Source organism: Marmota marmota, unplaced genomic scaffold (genome assembly GCF_001458135.2).
Source record: "Marmota marmota marmota unplaced genomic scaffold, marMar, whole genome shotgun sequence".
Taxonomy (NCBI): Eukaryota; Metazoa; Chordata; class Mammalia; order Rodentia; family Sciuridae; genus Marmota; species Marmota marmota.
Genome location: NW_026000111.1, coordinates 944235 through 960754, shown reverse-complemented (window position 1 = coordinate 960754; position 16520 = coordinate 944235).

Sequence of the window (16520 nt, the reverse complement as noted above, 5' to 3'; positions counted from 1 at the left end):
TAACTCACTGAAGCCTGGCCATCCAGGTCCAGAGCTACCCTTCTGAGACAATGGCATGAAGGAAGGAGTGAGCAATGGGCAGGGGAGGGGTGGGGGAGTGTCCAGGAAGCCTTGGGGTTTCCAAGGTCAAGGGCAGTTAAGGCAAAGGAGCTCCTACAGCTTCATTTGTCCTCCAACCCCAAGGACTTGGGAGACTTGTATTTTACTGAGGATCAGAAAGCCAGAGAACCCAGAAAACCAACAAGATTAAGATTTGGGCAAACAGGGAAGGAGGTAACTCCTGAACCTTGTGGGTTCAGCTATGGTATGGACGCACCTAGAACAGAAACAGCATTCTGACTGGTAAATTTCCTTAGAAACTATTTTTTACATATGTTTTCAGACAGTAAAAATTTCCAACTTAAGAACAATCCCCTCCTTCTCTGTGACCTCTACCCCTCCCAGTTTATCCACACACGAGTTTCCAAATCCTGATGTGAGACTGGCCTCTGCTTATGGGACAGGGCATGTCAGCCTCACTACCCTCCGCAGGTCTCTGCCCTTTGTCTTGGTACTAACTGGAGCACTTCCTGGAAGAGGGTGACGTTCTGTTTCTTCACACTGCATTTGATTTTTACCCTGAGCAGTGGGGAATTTCTGTGGGTTCGTCTGCCACCAGTACTCCACACTGCATTCCCCTTTACTAAGAGGCTGTCAGCTGTACAATAATCCATATGCTGAAACTAAGCAATCCCACCTCTGAATTATTAACTTTCAAGAACACCAGCTCCAACAAGGTCCTTCAAGATAATTACCTTTGAAACAAAATCCTTTAGCTCCCAGGTGAGTGAGGACCTTGTGCTGGGTCTGAAGCTCACTTAGCAATGACTCTTGGGCTGGTTCCATGAACCTTCTTTTTCCAGCATCTCTCTGTCATGATTTCCTGCTAATCACCAGGCAAAAGATGAGGAGATTCTCTATGAGCAAAATAAAAGCACGTGTATTCTTAAGCAAATGTACTGGTCTTTGTGTTTCCACTGCGCAGTTTGTTGGTCTCTTGTGGATACCACATCTGGCCTCACACCTGGAAGACTGGTGCCTTCAGCTTGCACCACTCTCCCTTTCCCTGTCCATCATGCAGGACATGGAGGCCTTCCCAGGGCCCCAGACGGGGTGCGGGGAGGCAGTGCTGGCTGCCCACCTCCAGGCCCTCCAGGGTCTCCTCCTGGCATTGCTGGTGTCCTTCATTCAAGGACACAGCCTTGTTCTAGAAACCGCCCATCTCTCTTCTCCCTTCAGGACCAGGGCATCATAAGGGCCTCCTACTCTCACTAGCCACGGGTACCTCACAGTCACCTCTTGGTTCCAGTCACCCTGGCAACACCATTGTGAATTGTCTAGTCATCAAATGTCCTTCCAGTGAGCTGTTTCCTGTGGCTATCCTAACTGACACAGGTGACTGTGTTTATTGTTTTTAAAATATTAATCGCAAATTTTTGTTTCACCTTAACCTGAGCCTGGTGGTCAGTTTTGCTGAATCTGGGTCCACATTCCAGCATGTTCCTTGAACATCTCTGGCTGCAATGAAATGTAGCCATCTCAGGACACATGTTCACTGTCATTAGGAGCAAGTGCTGTCCTAGAGCTGCCATTTAGCTCAAGAAGAGCAAGGGGCCCTGGACTCTACAAAGCTGTCACCTGCCTTCTGACTGGAAACACTGATTCAAATAAAAGAATAAAGCTCCTTTCTTTTACCTTAGTTGCTTTATTTTGGGGAATAAGTCAACATGATCTCTGAGGTTGGAAAACACTGAGCACATAATTGCAAATGCGAGGTGATAATTAGGACTATCAGAGTTTAATAGGCATTGCCTGGAGACCTACACTTCTTCAGGTTGGCATGTCCCCCTGGGGGGATCCCTTCCTGAGAACCAGGAGAGGGAGCTCCCAGCTCTGTTCACATCAGCAGCCCTGCAAACTGCTGAGGGCGCTGCGGGCATCGCTGGGTCTGCTGGGTCTGCTGGTTAGGAGGAAGCAAGAAGAAGAGGTCCCCCTCCTCTGTGCCACATGTCCACATCTGCAACTACAAAGCTTACATCAGATCTTGAATGAGGAGCAAAGGTATTTCCAGGGAAGTTGTGGGAAAAAACAAGAGGGCGGCCAGCTCCCAGGTACCAGGCGGCCAGAGTCAGCTTCTCCCTGGATGTTCCCATGCGTACAGAAATGACCACAATCATTTTGTGAGTTTGGGTGAACCTTTCCATTATCGGACGGGACATGACTGCACACGCTGTCTTCTGATTCTGAGCTTTCATGTCTCAAGCAGAAATAATGATGAAGACATGCGCCAAAGCTGATTTATTTTCATGTTAACCCATGAAGTATTAAGGTTTTGGGTCTGTGAATAGTTCAATGAAATTAACAAAAGTTCATTAAAATAAAACATATTGGAAATTATACTCTAGCGCTTACATATATTACTACATTGTTGTTGTACTATTATTATGTTCTAATATTTATACAATTACATTGCTATATATAACATGTTATATATATAATTGTTATATATAACATGTTATAGTATATAATTATACACTGCATATTATTTTTAAGGTGTTTTACATCTGGGACAATGGGATAAATGGGTTTTAAATGAATAAGAGAGAACACTTTTCACTAAGGTGGGTTCTGAATCCTTCTTGGTTAACAGCTGGAAGATTCTTGGATGCATCTTCCAGGAAGTCAAGATGCATCTTGGATATTGGCCCAGAGATGACCATATATTGCCTGATAATAGTTTCATGGAAGGGAACAAAGAGGCCAGGTGTCCATTTCTTCTGAGCCCTGAACTCCATGTCACAGATCAACATCTTCTCATAGAAGGTCTCCTGACACAGGCTAGATCCCGCTTGTCCCAAACACACATCCCTTGCTGAGCAGCAATCCCTGAAATCCTCCTTTACCATCTTTAAGGACTAAGGTATTTCTTGATCCAAATGTTTTTAGGATAGGGTAGCTCATTTTAAAAAGCCTACTTCCCGTCTTTGGTTGGTAAATAACCCAGCTTTCCTGATGCCCTGAGATTCCAGTCTGCCTCTGGTTCATGGACACGTGTAGAGGTGTCCCCTGTTTTACACCCTCTTCACTGAGAAGTGCTGTGTCTTCTAGTTGCCACCAGAGTGGCAGTTTGGGGAAAGGGAAAATACTTACTGTATGAGTTAAGTCTGTCACATTTAATTAGAATTTACTTCTTCATTCTCACTGATCATCTTGTAAGATAGTTATAGCATACTTTTTATAAACAAAGAAAAGCTAGGAGAAGATAAGCAACCTGCCCAGAGACCCACAGACCAGTAGGGATCAGACTTCCTTGACTTCCTCATAATGCACCCAGCTCAATCCCCTAAGGGAGAAAGCTTGGGCAATGGAGATCTCAGTGTGGACAAAGGACCAAAGTTGAGAAAGCTGTGTAAACTAAAATGCAGGTAAGAGAAATGTAAGCAGATAAAGTCAAAAGGATGCTCGAGAAACAGACTTGATCAAGAGGAGAGAAACTGCTGTAGGAAAAAGCAGCTGACAAGGACTTAAAAAAAAACTGTTATTAATATTGTACAAATTTATGGGGTACATAAATGTGAGAATTCCATACAGGTATATAGTGTGTACTGACAAACCAGGGTGATTGGCATTTCCATCTCCTCAATAGGACTTCATGTGTGAAGGTTTCCAACTCCTATCTTCTAGTTATTCGTAAAGACTCTAAAGGTCGCCATGAGCTATTCTGTAGAATACTGGAACCCACAGCATCCCTGCACTTGTGCCCGGGAACACACTCTGCCCACTCCCAGCCTCCCCCTCCACCCTTCCAGCCTCTAGAATCAGTACTACACATCCAGGTCGACCTTGATGAACAACATGTGAGAGAGACAAAATGTGGAGTTTGTCTTTGTGTGTCCGATTGGCTTTGCTAACGTAAGGAGGACTGAGCTTCGGAGCCAACTATGATGGATCAAGAAGGGGTCACCTACTGATCAACAATAGAAAGAAAACGGACATGTTCATATCACCTAACAATGTATCTCACTGGACTCCAGGTCTGACTTAACAGCCTGAAACATTGTCCATGCTAATCTGCAGCAGAGTCTTGCTAGAAAGTATTGGGGCTTTAACAACCATCTTTAGATAATGGCTGCTGTCCCTCAGCCTTGCCATAGAATGGGCCCAAGTGTCTCAATGTCAGTGTGTATTAACCTATTCTATGGGGACAAGAGCCTTTGACTCAATAATTCAGATGAAAGTATTTTGTAACTTCCAAAATTTTTTTAGCCTCTTATACTGTAGGTTTTGCAGCTGCAAAGAAGTCTATAATACTGTAAGATGTGGAATTCTTTGACACAGAGCAGTGAAAACAACTTAACCGGCACATTTTCCATGTTTATAAAACTGATTTGTTGCCACAGATGGGAGGATTGGGAGTCCCGAGGACAGTGTAAAAACATTGCTTTGGTCTTCCTCAAAACTACATCAAGAGCAAAGGTAAATGCCACATGATTTCCATCTGAACTTTGTACAGGGTCTTTATTAAAGACACATGTGCTCAACAACTCCAGGTAAAATATTGCCTTTCTGGAAAACTGAAACAGATTCAAAAGGTCCACCTTTCTTAGCTGATTTTCAAAATCTCAGTTTTGGTCCACATCATAACAATTAATTGGATTATTAAAAAAGGGTGAGAAAATTCAGCAATGAATTGTGTAAATCAAGGGTTCCAGAGGAAACATAAGGTGCACACCAATTAAAGAAATTGGAAGGCAGATGAGTAAAGGGACCTTTTGCCAAGGGTGGTGACAGGGTTGAAGCATGCCCTATGAGGCACTTTTGCTCCTCAAGACCAACAGTGGGGCTCCTTTCACAACTGGGCTCCAAGGAGGAGCTGCAGGTAGGTGTGCTCATGGCTCACCATGTTCTCAGGTAACAGCCAGCCTGCAAACCCCACACACCCCGGCAATTTATTTCTAAGAATTTCATTATTATTGATGATTTTGTAAATGGATTCTTTTCTTAATTACGTTTGGTAGTTGCTCTTAGTATATATGAGCACATACAAGCACGACTGATTTTTGTTATGTTAATTTTGAATGCTGCTACTTTAGTGAATTCATTTATGACTTCTACCCCCTCATTTGTGTGTATGTGGGGCCTTTAAATTTCTCTCTATATAAGACTATGTCATATGCAAACAGAAACACACAGAGATAAAGGCTAAATGAGGGAATCTCCCTCTCACTTCCTGTGGGGCTTCCTCAGAGGCTGCCTTTCCAAGGTCCCAGCCTGAAGCAAAATGATAGGACATACTCTCCAGTGTGCAGTGTTGTAGGTAAGGAGGGATGGAGAGGAGTTACATGTCTCTGTAAGGTCAGATAAAAGAGAAAGTAAGAGTGCATGTATACATGAATTCATTTGTAAATGTATATTTGAGCATGTTAATATAAATATATAAAGCAATACATTTATAACATTATAAATGTATGTATTAGATATAATTAAGGTAGAATATATATGCATTTATCCTTAAAAGACACTAAATAGCTGAGAGATCCGATTGGATCTTGAAAGTTAGCAGCATATTTCTGTTTTGGCCCTGTTTTGAAGATACTTAGAGGGATGTTAATCCTCACGTGGAAGTTCTGCTATTAATTCTGCAGCAGGTAAGAGAGTAGCAAGGTATCATATGTACATTTAGAAACCAACTTTTTCTATTAGTACATTTAATTTAATGGATTGAGAGGCATGCACATGGGAAAAGATAAAGTTCCTCTTACCCTTTATTCTAAGCAGTGGTCAAGAAATTTTAGAAACTCCTGTTCATTTCTCCAGTGAAGCTGAGGAGAGCCACATGAATTTAGCTGGCACTACTTTGGGGGTCAAAATTTGTAGATTATTTCAAGAAGGACAGATAAATTTTTGACGCACTTCAAGTTAATTTTTGAATACAGTGTATGAGCCCACCTTTAATTCTTCACAGGTGCTCTCCAGTTTTTCCGTGCAGTACCTCCTTGTTAGGGGCTCTCTCTATAGCCTGGTAATGCCATTTGAACTTAGAGTGTGTGTTGTCTCTGGATTTCTTTCTTTCTTTCTTTCTTTTTTTTTTTTTTTTTGAAGATGGTTTTGGTTATTTGGAGTCTATTGCAGTTCCATATAAATTTTATAATTATTTCCATTTCTATGAAGAACATCTCTGGAATTTTGATGAGAACTGTGTTGTATTTGTAAATTGAATTGGCAGTATGGATATTTTAATAATATTAGTTATTCCAATCCATGACCAGGGCCTATCTTTCAATTTATTTTTGTCTCGTTCATTTTTTTCATCAATCTCTTATAGTTTTAAATGTACAAATATTCCATTTCCCTGGTTGAATTTATTTCTAAGAATTTCATTATTATTGATGTTTTTGTAAATGGATTCTTTTCTTAATTACGTTTGGTAGTTGCTCTTGGTATATATGAGCACATACAAGCACGACTGATTTTTGTTATGTTAATTTTGAATGCTGCTACTTTAGTGAATTCATTTATGACTTCCACCCCCTCATTTGTGTGTATGTGGAGCCTTTAAATTTCTCTCTATATAAGATTATGTCATCTGCAAACAGAAACACTTCAATTTTTTCCTTTCCAATCTGAATGCCTTTTTTTTTTTTTTCTTGGCTTACCTAATTGTTCTGTCTGGGATTTCCAGTACATTCTAAAGTCCCTAACTGGGGCTGTTTTTGCCCTGCACAGTGTCTGCCATGCCTGGAGACACAACAGTGATTGTCTGATTGACAGCATGCTAAGGCCATCCTTTGCTCAGAGATCTGGGTGCTGCTACCCATCCCATCCTGCAGCTCATGGGAGAGTCCCTCACCACACAGAGCTGCTGGCCCCAAATGCCAGTGTAACTGAGGTGGGGAAAAGCTGCCATCACTGAGCTCTCCTGCCCCCAAGTGACCTCAGATGATCAGTCCATGAGCACAGAAAGCAGAGGCCGATCATGCAGGTCCTCACCTGGGCCCTGCCTGGGCTCTGGTGACCAGAGACCACGTGAGCATCTGAGCAGACCCGGCGATCCTTATTCTTCTTGTTAAATCACCGATTAACTATGCCCTTTGGGATTTTGAGTTGCAATACAGTAAAATGAAAGTATAAGCCAAATACTTTGCACTGTAGGCTGCTGTGTACTAAGACCCTCACTAAGAGGCATAGTATTTTAAAAAAGAAAAATATCAGATAAACAAAATTTATAAAAAACTGAGATAAGCCAGATGTGGTGGTGCATACCTATAATTCCAGTGGCTCAGGAGGCTGAGGCAGGAGGATCACAAGTTTAAAGCCAGTGACAGCAACAGTGAGGAGCTAAGCAACTCAGTGAGACCCTGTCTCTAAATAAAATACATATCAGGGATGGGGTTGTGGCTCAGTGGTTAAGGGCCCCTGAGTTCAATCCCTGGTACAAAACAAACAAACAAACAAACAAACATCAAAAACAACTAAAATAGTCATTTGAAGTATTAATTAAAATATAGTAACTAAGCCAATTTTGACTATGCATACAAAGGTAACCCTGAAAAAGGAGAGAAACAACTAATAGGATTTATTTATCCTTAGGAATAAATAACACAAATGATTGTTTCTTATAGGGAATAAAAACGTTTGCACACTACAATTAAACCGTCTTCCTTCCTGCTGGATGCAATCATTTATGTTTCCCTCCCCTGACTGACATTTCCTTCCTTAGAAGCTCCTGTCTTTTAATAATGTTAATTCTCAGCAAAGATGGATCTTTTTATAGTAATGAATCAGTGTTTTTTAATGGCACCAAGATGGTTTACTTAAGCATTTTTCCCCATTGATACTTCTATTTGCATTGTGTTAACAGAAGGGAAAATTAATATCTATATCAGTTCCAGTTGCCAGAGGGTGAAATTTCTCCTGTCTCTAGCCAATACTATTTTAATATTTTTTGATAATCCGGTGTCTTATAATAATTTATCCTGGCACACTAAAAAGAATCAATGTAGAATTCATGTAATTCCTTAAAACATAAAAGTAACTACATTATCACCATAATCCTGAGCTTTTAATACACTGTCCTATTAGAGAAGACCCTCCATGTGGTCTTGGGTGCTGCCCCTCAAGAGCAAAGCCAGAAAATGCTAACCCCAGCCCCAGGGACACACTCCCACACCAGGTGACCCACCCTGCTGAGATGCTCTGGGGGCCAGGAGACTATCCCTTTGCAAATAATAATAATAATAATAATAATAATAATAATAATAATAATAATATCTTTGAAGCACCAAGCAGCTCACAGACCCTTACCTAGGAATGTGGACCCACTGGAACCAAGACCCAGGGCCCAGCAAAGATAGCAGTTGCAGAATCTTCTAGAAAGCACACATGTGGAAAGAAAGAAGATGAAAAAATATTCACCCTCAGACATCTTGGAAGTGGCCTTTAGAGCAACTACTAAATAATCACCCAGTCTTTCCACATGTTCTTCAAATCACATCTGAGACATTTCCTGGAAAGAACCTTCTATGATATTCAGTTTCTATTTTTGCTGCTGTTGCTACATTAATTATCTCAATAGCCACTTGATTGGTCTCCTTTCCACATAGCCAAGTGATCCTTCAGACACTCTGGGTTTCTCATCTTTCATCAGGTATTTTTGTAAGATTATTGCTACTTTCCTCTCATAGAGTGTCATCATTGGACTTTATAGACACTTTCTCCAGTTCCAGGGCTTGGGACCCCAAAATAACAGAGCTGTCCTGGTGTGGTGGTACATACCTGGGAGGTTGAGGAGGGAGGATCACAAGTTTAAGGCCAGCCTCAGCAATTTGGTGAGGCCCTAAAAAACTTAGTGAGACCTTGTCTCTAAGTAAAATATATAAAGAGATAAGGATGTGACTCAGTCATTAAGCACCTCTGGGTCATTTCTGATTCAAAACAAACAAACAAACAAAAAGCAAGGAGCTGAGAGAAGGCCTCAGGTCCTCTGGGGAGAATGAACATCAGCTAGTTCCCCTGAGGCAGGCAACTTGATGTTACCTGAGGATCACCTGGGGGCTGGGCTCTTGCAGAGACAGCTCCTTCATGGCTCCTGCATTTGTCACCTTGGAAGCCATCCTGTGCTTTCTTTCTCCTGGGGGTCCTGGCTGTTGTTGGGACCCACACAAAAGAAGCCTCCTTTAGATTTCTGCCATGGCAGCAGCTCCTCAGAGATGCCCCCTCCTTCTGGCTATGTGCAAGGGCAGGCTTCTATGGCATATACCCTCGCCCTGTTAGTAATCAATGGATGTATGTAAAGCAGTGCCTGGAATTATTTAATCCATGGTACCCATGCCATAGAGTATGGCAAAGTACCACCATTATCCTAAGCCCCTTGTACACAGTCCTGTTAGATAAGACCCTCCAGATGGATCCTGCATGTTCCTATCAAGAACAAACCCTTAACCCCAGCCCCAGGGCACTGCTCCCTACACCAAGGTGATACACAAGTACAAGAATTTGGTTGTGATTATGGAGGCAGAGGGAGCTACTGAACTTTGTGAAAAACTGGAGGAGCCTGTTTGATTAAACTTTTAGGAAAACTTCTCTTAGGTGCCAGGCTCCGAGTTCTGCAATGGCTGGGGTTGTGGGAAGCTCTGAAGAGGGCAGAGAAGCCTGCAAAAGCCCTGAGCAGCTTCCTGTACAAGTTTTCTTTTGACTGAAGTGGCACAAGATTGGAGAAACCATGAATCCACCTTATAAATAAGGATACTTCTGAGTGTGTGTGTGTGTGTGTGTGTGTGTGAGATGAAATTGAGAGGCTTGAGAAAGTCAGACCTGTGTTGTTGCTGTTGTTTAGACTGCCCGCTGGGTAAAAGTCGAGTTGGCATGGAGGACATGTGGTGACCCACTAGCTCACTGGACACATGTGGCTCCACAGCAGCTGGCCCTCAACAGGCACTAACTTGGGTTAACGTGGAGCTCCAGCCCCGCAGCTGAGTCCCCTCCCTGCTCTCCCAGGGACTGCGTTTGCTTCCTGCCCACTCAGTCCACAAGTCATCCTGCCCAACAAGAAACCACACTTAATATCAAGACAAAGGCAGCAGCAATCAGACAAGCACACACGTTTGACCAACTTGGTTAGTGACCCCTCACGAACACTCCCTGAGCCGTCTCCACTTCAACAACAGAAATGGTAAGTGGAAAGTTGACTACAAGGTGTCAATCTAGCAAAACTGTCATCATTTGATCCTGAGGGTCAAAGGGTGGGACTCCCTGGGTATCCCACGGGGCTCCTGGGGAGTTGGACGCAAGCAGAGGTGGCTCTCTGTGTGCCCAAGGGAGGTGGTCCCCTGGCACTGGGCAAGGTAGCGACCTGTGTAATGGATGTTAACTTTCAACCGAGTCTTATTCCCTGATGATTTGGGGCAGAAAGTCAAGATGACGACAGCATTTCCAAAGACTGTCGGTTTAGAGATCCTTTCAAGTTGTGTTCCCCCACCACATCAGTAACTCTTGAGTTATTTTCTGTACTCTGAACAAAGACAACCTCTGCCCCACGTTAGTTATCTTCTGGAATGCAAGGGAATCTTCTTTTCCTCTTCACTCAATTAATTTAGCTTAGAACATTTATATTTTAATTGAAGTGGTGGTTTTCATAAATATTCATCCATCACAAATAAGTCTCCAGGTTCAACAGGCCATGGGCCAGGGAAAATGGAACACAAATGTGTTCTCCTCCCTGAAACAAGTTCACACTTGTGAATGCATAAGGAGGTGTCCACACTTATTTAAATTCAGGAAGATTTACTTATGGCCAGAGGTGTGAGATGTGTGGATAGGACCCAAGGGTACAGAAGAAAACAGAGCTTGTCTATGTTCATCTTTTTTATGTGTGTGCCCATCTGTATGTGGGGTACCCATAAATATATCCATGCCTGGCTTGTCTATTATCCCCAAGGTGATCAACTTTCATTTAAAGAGCTTTAGATATGTAGTAGTCATAGAAATACATAGTCCTAACTGCAGCCAGATAAAGTCAATGCAGAGTGTTGAGGAGGGAGAAGAGAAGGCTTCCTAAGTCAGTAGGATTCGATGCAACTTCTCTTGTGGGTGGCACAATCATGGTTCTCTTCTCAGAATATATTCATTGTGTCAGTCAGAATAAGCAAGGTTCTGCTGCAGCAATTAATATGTTTCAAGTATCAATGCTTACAGTTCCCCTGTTTCACTCTTACTTATCTGTATGTCCACTGGGAGAAGGCTGTGGCTTCACTCACATCTTTGTCTCTTGGGGCCAAGCTGACTCTGGAACCATCTTCATGGAAGTGACACATGTTATTCAGGTTCCTTTACCCTGACCAAAGCAGGCCATGGGCTCACTCACTGCTGGGTTCAGAAAGTCTAGGGTTCATGAGTCCCTTGCAGACAGCAGTCAGGCAAGGAGGAGAGCATGTGCTCATAAACACTGTGGAGCCTTTGACGTGGGCATTGTCTATTTTTTTTTTTTGGTAAGAGTTGCCCTTAGAGATGGACAATGTACTATATTTATTGATTAAAGTAAAAGACTGTAACATAAATTTTCATTGTCTATCTTTAAAGAAGCACCCATATTTTTATGTGTTTCATAGAAAACCCAGTGAAATATAGCCTCAGAAAGAGATGACATTACCAGCCCCATAGCTGGTGAGTAGGAGGTGAAGATGCACTCCCCTGACTCTAGTGCCCAGCAGAGCATAGAATACAGAAATTAAGCTATGTTCAAAGAAAGAAGAAAAAGATGTCAATGGACACACGAATGACCAACTAAGATGCATCCTGCTGCCAAACATTCTGCACATCTAATTTTAAAGGAGACCTTGCTTCATTCTCTAATGCACCATCCAAGTTGATAGCTTCATTTTTAAAAAATCCATTATATGGTAGGAAGGGGCTCCTTTTTCCCTTTGACTCTCCCGGGATCAGCTGCCTGTCTGGCTGACTCCGGGGCCTTTGTAGACAACCAGAGAAGAGAGGTTTCAGAGTAAAAGCAGGTTGTCCCTATGGCCTTCCTATACCGGTCCTGGGCAAGGGCAGGGAGAAGCTTTGAGGGCCTCTTTCTTGCCCTTCCCAGCCAGGTGGTCCCCACTGAAGCCATCCCAGCTTCTTTCTCCATCCCAGAAGAGAATCCACAGCCACTGAAACAGGAAAATTGAGCCGAACAAATTTTATTAACCTATCAGAGGGGCTGGCGTGGGGGAGAGTGAGTTTTAACACTGTTCATGATCAGGAGAGGCCAAGTCTCTTCCTCAGTCTGATCAGAAACTGAAAAAAAAAACCCACAGGACCTGAGCAGTAACTCAGAGAGAAACCTGAATTTAATTGATGTCACTAGCTTGAAAGGTGCAGTGACGTGTCAAACAGCACAGGGATTTCTGCACTGTCTGGGTTCAGATCTTCTTGGCCTAGATACAAATATAAAATCAGCATCATTTTCTGATGAATTCTAATCACTTAATTTGTTCCAATAGGTGATGCACAGCCCTACTCTGAGCTCCCAGGAAGAACAAAAGAGTCCCTGAAATGTAGGGGAACTTTAGTGATGGAGAACTTAATTAAAGCAGGGCAGTCAAGACAAGGCTATTGAACACTTTGTAGAAAAATTTTGCAAATTCCGGGTATGTGCACTGTGGTGCTGAATGATGCCTGCCGTGTGTGGCTTTAGGAATCAACAGATAAGGCTTTTTGCACCCTGGGTGCTGCACTGCGGGGTGGCCATTCTGGGGGTGGCCACAGAGCTTTCTCCTCTGCCCACTAAGCAATACTGATAAAACTGTCTTGCTTCTTCTTCAACTAAATAAAGGCTCAGTTTTGCTAAAATGGCAGAGAAGACAGTTTTTGTGGTTAATAAATTCTGAATACTTCTATCTACTATTAGTAAACCTAGCATTTCAATCAGTAGCCAAGTATGAAAGTCCAAATGTCCTTTCCTATTGGATGATGAGTATATAACAATTTATTTAAAGAGACTGAAAGAGGCAGAGGGAGATGGGCAGGAGGGATGAGAAAGTACCAGCAAGGAGTTGAGAAACTGTGCTACCTAAAAAAAGTCACTCCCCTGTCAAACAGGCCATGGGCACCCTTGACATGCACTGTATCAGCTAGCTGTTGTCCTGACAATGCTGTATGACAAACACCCCCCCCAGTGTATTCACTTTAATCAATTGCCATTTATTATTATATGTTATTCTTCAGTTTATTATTATTCATAGTCTCAGGACTAAAAATCATCTGGGACTTGTTCAGTGGGCTTTTTGTTTGCTTTAGGTCACTTTTTTGTTTGTTTGTTTTGTTTGGGACTCCTCTAGTGATGGGTCATGGGCTCCCAAACTCCTAGAGATGTTTTCCCCTCTTAAGGTGTGCCCCTTCTTTAGGGCATGGGGTGCCCTTCCTCTAAGGATTGATCACCTACTCCAGTGGTGCCCCTTTACATCGGATTGGGGTTCCCAATCAATAAGGATGGTGTCACCCTTGAAGACATGTGGTTTCTCTAGGGGATGGGGGCACTGCTCCTTCATGAAGGATGGGGTCCAAGGGGGTGTCCCTCTTCTAGGGGATGGTTTACCCATCATTTAGAAATGGTGACCCTTTCTGGAGGGGGGCTCCTCTAGTAGGGAATGGGGGCTCCCATCCTCTGATAACACTTGGATACTTCTCTCATAAAGTGCTATCCTCTAAAAGATTGAGTGTTCCTCTCTAGGGAGTGGGTCCCCCTAAAGTGGGGTACCTTCCTCTATGGACTGAGTCCTCATATAGAGGGTGCCTATTTCTAAGAAAAGTGGTGCCCCTCCACTAGAAATTAGGTTCCACTCTGAAGGGGTGCACCTTCTGTAGGAAAAGGGGCTCCCCTTCTTGGGGGTTGCCCCTCCTTTAGGGAAACGGGGCCAGGTGCCCCTGATCCTGTGAAAGATGGGGCTCCCCCTCTCACGGGTTGCCTGTCCTCTAGGGGGTGGGACCGGACAACACTCTTCCCACGAGAAATGGGGCTTCCTACTCGGGGATTGCCCCTCCTCTAGGTGAATGGGCCCTGGAGACCTTCCTCCTGCGAGGGATGGGGATCCCCGTCTCTGGGCTTGTCCCTCTTTTACTGGATGGTGTCGCTCTTCTGTTGTCAGTGTCCCCCTATTTTTGGAAGCCTTTTCTCTAGAGATGGGTTTCCTATTTCCAGGGGTTCCCAATCTCTAGGGGATTCGAGCACCCCTCTTTCTCTAGAGATGTGGTGCATCTCTTGGGGTGTTCTGCTCTGTGGGATTTTGAGAGCCCTTCTCTAGCAGGTGGTCCCCCTGTCAGGGAGACCCACCTCGAGGGATGGGGTCAAATTCTCAGGGGGTATCCCTCTTTTAAATATGGATGTGTATGAAATTTAGGAAGGATGGGGGCCCTCTCACCGGGTGCCCCTCCTCTAGGGATGGGTCATGTGCCCTCATCCTCCTAGAGGTATGTTTCCCCCTTAAGGTGTGCCCCTTCTTTAGGGCATGGCACACCCTTCCTCTAGGGATTGGTCACCTACTCAAGTGGTGCCCCTTTACTTCAGGTTGGGGTTCCAAGCATGTCACTTTTCCAAGCATGTGGCCTCTCTAGGGGATAGGGGCACTGCTCTTCCATGAAGGATGGGGTCCAAGGGGTGCTCCTCATCTAGGGAATGGTGTGCCCCTCATCTAGGGAATGGTGTGCCCCTCATTTAGAAGTGGTGACCCTCTCTGGAAGGGTGCTCCTCTACTAGAGAATTGGGGGTCCCATCTCCTGTTGGACCCTTCTCTCATGAAGTTCCAATCCTCTAAAGGATCAGGGGTGTTCATCCTCTAGGGAGTGGGTCCCCCTAAAGAGGGGTGCCCTTTCTCTATGGACTGAGTCTTCATATAGAGAGGTGCTATCTTCTAAGGAAAGTGATGCCCCTCCACTAGAAATTAAACTTAAATGGTGCCCCTCCAGTAAAAAAAGGGGCTCCCCCACTCGGGGGTGGCCCCTGTTCTAGAGGGATGGGCTCACCTGGCCCACCCCTCACCTTGTGAGGGATGGGACTCCCTTCTCGGGTTGGCCCCTCCTCTAGGGCGATGAGCCCTGGCACCCCTTACCCACGAGGATGGGGCTTCCCTCTCTCTGGGCTTGCCCCTCTTTTACTGGATGGTGCCATTCTTCTGATGTCAGTGACCCCTATTTTTGGAAGCCTTTTCTGTAGGGATAGCTTTCCTATTGCCGGGGTGCCACTTCTCTAGGGGATTCGAGCACCCATCTTTCTCTAGAGATGTGGTGCATCTCTTGGGGTGTTCTGTTTTGTGGGATTTGGGTACCCCTTCTCTAGCAATGTGGTCTCCTTCTTGGGGTGACCCACCTTGAGGGGATGGGGACCTGCTCCATGCCTCATTGAGGGATGGGTCAAGGTCTTGGAGGTGCCCTTCTTTTAGATATGGTTGTGCATGAAATCCTGGAAGGATGGGGGCCTCTCACAGGTTGTCCCTCCTCTAGAGGCAAGGGACCTCCCCTCCTTCCATGAGGGATGGGGGTCCCCATCTCAGGGGTTGCCCCTCCTCTAGGCGCCCATCTATAGCGTGTATTTGCTGGTGAGACTGGCTCTTTCCTTCCTGAACAAGCTAGCCCCCAGAGCCTTTTTTCCTGCTAGAGTCAGGAGTTTAACAATCAGATGAGAAGCCTGCAAAGCCTTTGGAGCTAGACTCAGAGGCGGTTCTTTGGCAGGTCCACCTCACTGTCCAGTGCTGGGCAGAGACCACCTGGAGCTCAAGTGCTGAGGGTAGTGTTCATCATTCCTGGGCTTCCAGGACTGGGGCAAGGAAGCCCGTGGGGGCTGCCCTGCAGGATTCAGCCACCATGGAAAGGACAGAGGTCTTCAGGTACCAGGTGCAGGCACTGCTCGGTGGAGGGGGCAGAAACAAAGGTGTGTAGCCCCAGTACTGGGTCCTCTGCTCTACCTGACACTCCACCTGCCCCAGGCCTCTCTCTATGTCCTTTGATGCACCTGCTTCTCATCATTGACCCAAGCCACAGTGGGGAAGTAGCTCTCTAAGACCCCTCCCTCCTACCCCGGCACTGAGCTCCGCTCTCCCTGCTGCAGGGTCCCAGCCCCGCTTCTGCCTCCCTAGGTACCGTGCCTCCCCCTGCCGTTGAGCTGCCGGCTCTTGGATTTATCCTCCAACCGGGCGTAAGCTGAATGGAAGGTGGGCTCCTGCTGGGGGTTACGCGCTGAGTCCCATGGAGCCTGGCACACAATGGACATTCAGTAGAGAGTTGGAGCATTCTACACAGAATTTCACTAGGTCTTTGAAATAAATTTAAACCTGATTTTGTAACAAGACTGAGTTCAGTTTCCCACTAGAGCCTGAACCAAATCGTTCACTTTTTCCCCCCAGAATGACACGATATTTGACTTACATGAATTTTGCTAAGAGCATCCTGTGTGTCAGGTACAAAAATCCCCTCTCCGGACGTACAAAAGGAAAGCGTAGAGCAGA